Raw genomic sequence first — 9,197 nt, 5'->3', positions numbered from 1 at the left:
TTTTTTTTGTTTTTTGTGTTTTTTTTTTGAGATGGAGTCTCGCTCTGTCACCTAGACTGGAGTGCAGTGGCACAATGTCGACTCACTGCAACCTCCTGGGTTCAAGGGATTCTCATGCCTCAGCCACCCATGTAGCTGGGATTACAGGTGTGCACGCCACCAGGTCCGGCTAATTCTTGTATTTTTAGTAGAGACAGGGTTTCACCATGTCGGCCAGGCTGGTCTTGAACTCCTGACCTCAAGTGATCCACCCGCCTTGGCCTTCTGTAGTGCTGGGATTACAGGCGTGAGCCACTGCGCCCAGCCTAATCCCAGGGTCTTGACAACTAATAGTATGAACTAGGAGTAGACACTTCAGGGGAATATCCTGGAGATTGTATCTTTTGAATACACTTATGCAGGATATCATAATTTTAATATAGTATACTTAAATATAAACATAAAAAAGCACTGAACCTTTGTTCACACTGGTCTACCAGTGTTCCTGGTTTCCCAGGTACCGAATCCTTCCTCTTCCTGAAAATGGGGCAACTAAGTTCCCTTTCCCTGCAGGTTGTAGGAAGACCCTTTAACTCTGATCTTAGCCAGTGAATTTAAGGAATTCTGGCAGAACAAACTGGGACTAATGTAGGGTGGAAGAGGGAAAGCGTCCCCTTCATCCTCTGAAGGTTTGCTGAAAATGAACCAACAAAAGGCAGATTAATAGGAGAAAAAGGCATATGAAATGTATTTAATGTGCATAAGCATGGAGGAATGGTAGGAGAATGATTACCCAACAGCCCAATGAGCTCCAGATGTTTGTTTACCCTTCTTCATAGGGGAAAAGAAGATGAAGTTTATAGGAGTGAATGATTTTCAGGGGAAAAGAATGAGTCCAAAGAACAGTGGCCCTGAACAAAGTTCTTCTGAGCTCTGGGGGAGGTGGCATAAAGGTGAGGGGTAGAACCTCACTGTGAACCAAGGTTATCCTATGCAGACAAAGCCTCCAAGGTAATCTCTCAGAGCCACCTGCAGAAGAACAGATGAAAAGTCTGTCTGGGCATGGTGACTACTAGTCTCTTCTCTTCTCTCTTTAATCTTTTCTGGTATTTGATAAGATTCCTAGGGAGAGGAGTCTCAAAATAATTGCATTTATTTTTCTTTTATGTTTTGTAGAGATGGGAGTCTCACTATGCTGCCCAGTCTCCCACCTTGGCCTCCCAAAGTGCTGGGATTATAGGTATGAGCCGCCATGCCAGGCCCAGTTGAGTTTTTTTTTTTTTGGAAAAAAGGTAAATGGCTCCTCTTAGGGTCATTTTCTTTTCAGATAAGGAAATTTCAGAGATTCCCTCCTGGTGATTTGGGAAAGAATGAAGATCAAAGAGATGAGGGATAAGAAAAGGTCCGAGAGAAAGCTTGGTTCTGAGGTTTATTTTTTGAGATCTTTGAATTTTCCTTCAATCAAAGCACTCGGCATGTCAAAGCATCATCTTTGGGGGTATTGTTTCTGCATCGTAACATTAAGTAGCCGTCACCTCAGTCCCCGTGTCTCTGTTCTGGCAACTGAAATCCAGTGGTGTTTTTGTTACTTGGTCTTGTTTTTCTTCTAGCTCTGGTACATGGATTCTGTGCATCTCATGTCCAAGTTTCCACCTTCATGACCTGCTTCGATTCTAGGTCTTTAGGGACTAGGACTCTCACTTGCCCTCTCCAGTCCCTTCCCAGAGCCTAGAATTCCACACTGAGCCCTTAACCTGTGGTCAGGCTTGGGATTCCTCTGCCTTCTAGCGCCTCTGATGGTGTCTGGTTCTAGATTCCTGGTCCCCACATTTGGCCTGTCCATTGGGTTTCTGCATTGTGAAATTACAATATACAGTTGGCCCTCCTTATCCATGGGTTCCTCATTGGTGGATTAAACTGTAAACCAAAAGGAAAATTCTTCCTATCTTGTCTGATAGTAGGTCATAAAATCTGCGTTCCAGAAAGGTCCTGCCCTATACTTGGGAGGAAGAAGTGCTACACAGAGAGGCCAAGAAGAATCTAAACAGGCAGGCCTTGCTAGTTTCCCTCTGTAAACCAAAAATAAAATTCTAAGCCTCCCAACCATCTGAATGGAACCCTCCTCTTAGCCAGGGACATTCCAAAGCTAACTCGAAAAACTAGTTCAGGCCATGATAGAGAGTTGGGGTTGCACATGACTCATTTACACCCTTTTGGAATTCAGGCACAACTGACCAGCATTAACAATAGAATGCAGACCCTAAGACTGACAAAACAGACACTTTGTAGCAACAAGATACCAAATTCCAACCTGATGTTTAGTATAGCATCACATAACAGGTACCAGGCCCTGAAAGAAAGTAAAGTATTTTACCCCAAAATGTATTTATTTGACATATTTTGAAATGGCCCTGCAAACTGTCTCTTGTGGGAAAACAAACATTCTGTAGAGAATCCCTTTCCCTTTCCAAGTCCTTTGCTGATCCAGGAGATATTTAACTAAGAGTCTGTCTCCTGTTAGGGTTGGATAAGAGACATTTACCATCTATTCTCTGAAGCCTGCTACCTGGAGCTTCATCTACATAATGTCCCCTTATCTTGACTACCAGCATTTCTTTCTGCTGACTTTAACTCTTGAGGCAGACCTTAACCTTTTCAACTAATTGCCAGTCAGGAAATCTTTGAATCCACCTGTGACCTGTGGATCATGTAATCCACAGTGCTGCCTTTAATCTCAGCACTTTGAGAGGCCAAGGCAGAGGGTCACTTGGGGCCAGGAACTTGGAGACTGTCCTGGGCAACATAGTGAGAACTTATCTACAAAAAATAGAAAAATTGACTGAGCATGGTGGCGCACACCTGTGGTCCGAGCTACTTGAGAGGCTGAGGTGGGAGGATTGCTTGAGTTCATGAGGTTGAGGCTGCAGTGAGCCATGATCGTGCCAGCCTGCTGGGTGACAGAGCAAGACCCTATCTCAAAAAAAAAAAAAAAAAAAAAAAAAAAAGAAAGAAAGGCAGGGCTTGGTGTCTCATGCTTGTATTTCAGAACTTTAGGAAGGCCAAGGTGGGAGGATCCCTTGAGTCCAAGAAACTAACCTGGTAAGACCCCATCTCTTAGGAAAAAAAAAAAAAGTAGTAAAATACTTTTAATAGATTATGGATATGTGTATACAATTATACAAATATATTATCTCAGGCTTCACAACAGGGTAAAGTTTCTGTAAGTTGTCCTTACTGAGATTGGACATAACTTAAATTCCAGAACAGGAGTAATGTGAGGTTGGATACCCAGAAGCATAAGAGGCTGAACACTATGCCTCTGTAGTCCTAGTTTTGAGGGAGGATTGCACAGGAGTTTGAGTCCAGCCTGGGCAACGCAGAGAGACCATGTCTCAAAAAAAAAAAAAAAAAGAGAGAGAGAGTTGTGTTGGGATCCTACAGCCTGATATAATTCTATGGAGGGAATAGATTATACCAGATTTCACGGGTTAATTCAGTCAAAGCCATAGAAGTAGAAAATCAAAGACAGAGTGGGCTGGGCCCTGTGGATCTCCATCAGTTCCTCTTGCAGACAGGACCTCTTTTGAAAGTCCCAAACTGCATATATGGGCCCTCATTGACCTTTGGTGACATGCCCCTGACACAGATAATAACTCGACTAGCATCAACATATGTGAGTTCTAACCAGCTGTGTGTCCATGGCCAAGTTACTTTGCCTTTACTGAATATTTATATTCTCATCTTTATAAGGGCAATAAGCATGTCTATCCCTTTAAGACTGTTCTATTGATCAAATAAGAACATATATGTGAGTAAAAAGTACTTTGCAGAGATATATGACTGAAAGGAAAGTGAATTCCAGTTCTTTTGAAATGAGTGCCAGTTTAGCAGAAAATAATAAAGTAACACTGGGTGTGTTTGGCATCATTTGGGGATTAACGAAAGTGAATTTTTGGGTCAGCTAACCTCTTGACATGCCAGTGTAAGAAAATTATACTATACACAACTGACTGTACACTACATGAGAATGTCCCAAATGGTCCCAAGGCAGGCACTTCATCCCCCTCCTCCATTCCTTGGAGCCAATAACCCATTAAGTTATATTCAAATTCAGAATTTTGCATTATTATGAGGTTTTATTGTGTATGGACTTCGGTGTTTATTCCTTGAATAGGTGAAAATAATTTAAAATGTCTAGGGGTCTCGGTTATTATAAATACAGTTGGGGTCGGGGGTGGTGGCTCAAGCCTGTGATCCCAGCACTTTGGGAGGCCGAGATGGACAGATCACCTGAGGTCGGAAGTTCAAGAAGAGCCTGACCAACACCGAGAAACCCCGTCTCTACTGAAAATACAAAATTAGCTGGGTATGGTGGCACATGTCTGTAATCTCAGCTACTTAGGTGGCTGAGGCAGAAGAATCGCTTGAACCCGGGAGGCAGAGGTTGCAGTGAGCCGAGATCACGCCATTGCACTCTAGACTGGGCAACAAGAGCAAAATTCTATCTTAAAAAAAAAAAAAATAGTACAGTTGGGATATGGAATAGGATGTTCTGTCTCTACTGTGCACGACCCAGACTATTAAGTTTTTTTTTTTTTTTTTAAAGACAGAGTCTTGCTGCTCTGGTACCCAGGCTGAAGTTCAGTGGTGCCATCATAGCTCACTGCAGCCTCGACTTTCTGGGTTCAAGGGATCCTCCTATCTCAGCCTTCCTAGTGTCCGGGATAACAAATGCACACCACCATGCCTGACCTATTGTTGTTGTTGTTGTAGAGACAGGGTCTCACTCTGTTGCCCAGGCTGGTCTTGAACTCCTAGCCTCAAGTGATCCTCCTGCCTTGTCCTCCCAAAGTGTTGGGATTACGCGTGTGAGCCGCTGCGCCCAGCCCACTTTCCCTTTTTTGTATGTGAATCTTCTTCCACCACAAGTGCTGGAGCCTTTCTGAACCTATTCAGATTCAGGGGCTGCTCAATTCTTGAATTATTCTTCGCTCAATTGAATTCTATTTAATTTAATTTGTCTAAGGTTTTTGTTTTCTTTTTTCTTTTTTTAAACAGGGCCTTGCTCTGTCACACAGGCTGGAGTGCAGTGGCAAGATCACAACTCACTGCAGCCTTGACCTCCCAGCTCAAGTCATCCTCCTGCCTCAGCCTCTTAGGACCAAGGTGTGCACCACCATGCCTGGCTAATTTTTTTGATTTTTTGTAGAGATGGGATCTCACTTCATTGCCCAGGCTGGTCTCAAACTCCTGGGCTCAAGCAATTCTTCTGCCTTGTCCTCCCAAAGTGCTAGGATTATAGGCGTGAGCCACTGCACCTAGCCTAGGTTTTCTTTTTGCAGTTGTTACAGTGATGACCCCAGTGAGTCATGTGTCTGTGTCCATGCTCCCTTCTCATATAACTTCCCTGCTCCTCCCATCAAGAGGAGAGGCTACTACGCCAGCTCTTGTATCGAGGCTGCTTTGTGACTTGCTGTGACTAATGTAATACAGTGGAAATGACACTGTGTGACCTCTGAGGTTAGACCTTATAAGGTCTTGTTTCTTTGCTTCTACTCTCTTGAGACACTACTGCCTCACGAACAAGCCTGGGCTTGCCTCTTTGAGGGTGAAAGGCCACGTGGAAAGAGGCATAGCTGTCCTGGTCGTTTCAGCTACCTCAGCTGAAGCCCTAGACAGGGGAGTGAGGAGGCTGTGGCCCAGCCACCCTCCAGTTGCCCCATCCACTGACTGCAGCTACACGGAGAGAAACTGCCCAGTGGATCCCAGCCCAAACTGTGGACTTGTGAACAAATAAATGGTTTGTTGTTTGAAGTAACTAAGTGTTGGGATGATTTGTTATGGAGCAAAGGGTAACTGGAACAGGAAGTTATAGAGATACTGCTTTCCTATCAGCCTTCATGGTGCTTGTGTTACAATCCAAAATGCTTCCTAGAGTTATCTTTGTTTTGATATGGACAGGAGACAGGGAAATACTGGGTAGAAGAGGGTGGTTCTCTGGCAAAAGGCCCCACCCTCAAGCCTGGATACTCGTCACCATAAATGAGAACAGGCCTTTCTGTTTTTGTGCCCAAAAAGTTGCCTTTTGGCCTGCCATGCCCCACTATCCTGTACCCATATAAACCCCAAACCCCTGGTTCCAGGAGAAGATGAGCAGACAAACAGAAGAGCAGAAGAGCGGCAGAGAGGGAGAGAAGAGAAGGAGCGTTCAGAGAAGTTCAGCTGGGGATGGCCAGATAATTGGCTTCTAGATTGCCAAACTACAGAGGAAGATCATCTTCCCACTCTATCCCCTTTCCAGCTCCCCATCCATCTTGCTGAGAGCCACCTCTACCACCCAATAAAACCCCTGGATTCACTGTCCTTCAAGTCCATGTGTGACCTGATTCTTCTGGAATGCTGGACAAGAGTTCAGGATACAGAAAGCTGTCACACTGGTTCCCTACCCTCGCAAAAAGGCAGAGAGTCCACTGAACTGGTAAACACTTAAGCTGTCCACAATGGCAAGGCTAAAGGAGCATACTGTAACACACGGGTATCACCCACTTGGGCTCCAGGAATTGCAGGCTCCCACCTCTGGATGCTGCTATAGGGCTGGAACCCAGTGCCCTAGCTCCTGCACCTGTCCATCTGCCTGCTCCCTCTCCCGTAAGGAGTTTGACCAGTGACAGCGACTGAACAGATGAGCCACATCCCTGTTGCACGTCCTGTGAGGGGGGTCAGGGAACTCTCCATAAATTCAGTTTCATACAGAACACATGATAAATGTTTTGTTTTCCTTGTTCTTCTGTTATGCTTGGTGGTCCCTAGAGCCTGGGCTCTTTGCATTGGAGGGGAGGTCTGGCTGCCATGTGCTGCCATCCAGCCTTTCTGTTTTTCAGAGACTATGCTTGACTTCCCCACCAGAACATGCCCACAGTGACAATGGTGGCTCTTGTCCCTTGGAGCTGAGGGGTTCTTACTCTGAAGATGGCTGACAGATCTCAAATGGCTCTTAGGAACTGGAGGAACTGAGACATCACCCAAATATGCCTTCCCAGATACTGATGAATTCCTCAAATATTCTCAGTTTTGCTCTGTACACTGAAATTTCTTTCTTTCTATGTAAAGTGAAGAAAAATGGACTGATGGTAAGGCTCAAGTGATTCTCTTCTGTGCAAGATATTTTATCTTCCTCTTCTTTTTTTTTGCACTGTTCAGAGGCCTTTGTGGATTAAGTCAGGTTACTTGGCTATATTCTGATTAGCTAAGATTGTTAGATAAGGGATGACCTCCAGATAAATCGTTTGCTGTGTAAGAAGGCTCTATTTTAAAACCAGAATTTTTTGTGGTCTTGTCACTCAATGATGGAGATGAATGAGATTTCATCCCTAGTATAACTGGATAGGAAATGGCTTTATTAGATAAACCTTGGCATACCCTTGTTTTAGAGTAGGAATAAAGGTATAAATCATCACATAAAAATTATATGAATTTTAATCTTATTTACTATTATACTTGTAAATTTGCCACTAAAATATTAATCAGGGAAAGACATAAATGCAGCTACTAGTAAAACAAAAAGGTAGTTTTGTTCTTTTATTATTGAGATGGTAATAATAGATTAGAAAGAACACTTTGAAAATATAGATAATAAAACATTTTAAAAGAAAATAAAATCACTCAATCTCACCTCCAGAGATAGTCATTGTTAATATTTTAAAATATATCCTTCTAGGTTTTTTTTTTTGAGACAGGGTCTTGCTCTGTCTCCCAGGTTGGAGTGCAGTGGCGTGATCATGGCTCACTGCAGCCTCAACTTTCAGGGTTAAAGTGATCCTCTCACCTCAGCCTCCTGAGTAGCTGGGATTACAGATGTGCACCACCACACCCAGCTTTTTTTTTTTTTTTTTTTTTAAGTGGAGACAGGATCTCATTTTGTTGCCCAGGCTGGTTTCAGACTCCTGGACTCAAGTGATCCTCCTGCCTCACTTCCCAAAGTGCTAGGATTACAGGCGTGAGCCACTATGCCCAGCCTGTCCGTCTAGATTTTTAACGTACATATACTCACTTTGAGGAGTGTCTTCAAAAGATGGAATGCATGCTATTTCGCCTCTTCCAGCATGTATTTTACTCCACTTATTAGGTTAAAAGTCACAAAGAAAGTAACTGTGCCTACTTCATTTTAGACAATTACATAAGTTTTGCAGTAATATACCGTTCCTACCTTGGGGAAGAGGGTAAAATAGCTGTCTGGGTTCCATCACTCTGCAGTGGAACCTGCACACCAAGCAAACAGTTGTTAATTCATTTAAGCCAGGAGGACATTAAAAAAAAGAAAAAAGAAAAAAGAAAGTGGCTGGGCCTGTTGGCTCACGCCTCTAATCCCAGCACTTTGGGAGGCTGAGGCTGGCGGATGGCTTGAGGCCAGGAGTTCGAGACCAGCCTGGCCAACATGGTGAAACCCCATCCCTACTGAAAATACAAAAATTAGCTAGTTGTGGTGGTGTGTGCCTGTAACCCCAGCTACTTGGGAGGCTGAGGCAGGAAAATCACTTGAACCCAGGAGGCGAAGGTTGCGGTGAGCCGAGATTGCGCCACTGGGGCGACAGAGTGAGACTGTCTTAAAAAAAAAAAAAAAAAAAAAAAAACCCAAAACCCAGACCTACTGGTAGACCTCAAGTCAACAAACCAGCTTGTCAGTTGGCTATGTTGTTCCTTTTCCAACTATAGACCACATGGGTATTGGTTAGTGTTCCGAAAGTGGTGAGTACTACGCATAAAGAATTACATTTTCTCAGCCTGAGGCATGTGTGTTTCAAGACAGTCACAATGTATTGGAATCCAAAATGAAATGAAGAAAGTGAGTAAGCTGCTCTACTAAACAGACGGCTTTCACTAAGTGTAGCCATTAATCTTGTCCTGATCATTTACCGGAATGTGGTAGATTGCAATGTTTCCTTGATCTATTAATGAACTATCACCGCAAAATATGTCACCAAAGTGAAATAATTGTTGATGTGTTCATGAAAACCATAGGATAGACCAGAACCCTCCCCTCCATGGAATTAGGCAAATGAATAACTTATTTGAGAAGGAAGAAGAGATTATTGTAACCCCTCTGGAGCAGTTTTTAGGACCACAGAGCAAAAGCCCAAAGCTTGTAAATGACCTGAAGAATTATAGGAGTCTTTCTAATTAGGCACTTTATAATGAAAATCTGAGTTTTAGAAAAGCAA

This window comes from Rhinopithecus bieti, unplaced genomic scaffold (assembly GCF_001698545.2).
Source record: "Rhinopithecus bieti isolate Rb0 unplaced genomic scaffold, ASM169854v2 scaffold_3043, whole genome shotgun sequence".
In the NCBI taxonomy this organism is placed as follows: Eukaryota; Metazoa; Chordata; class Mammalia; order Primates; family Cercopithecidae; genus Rhinopithecus; species Rhinopithecus bieti.
This window is presented reverse-complemented; position numbering follows the sequence as displayed.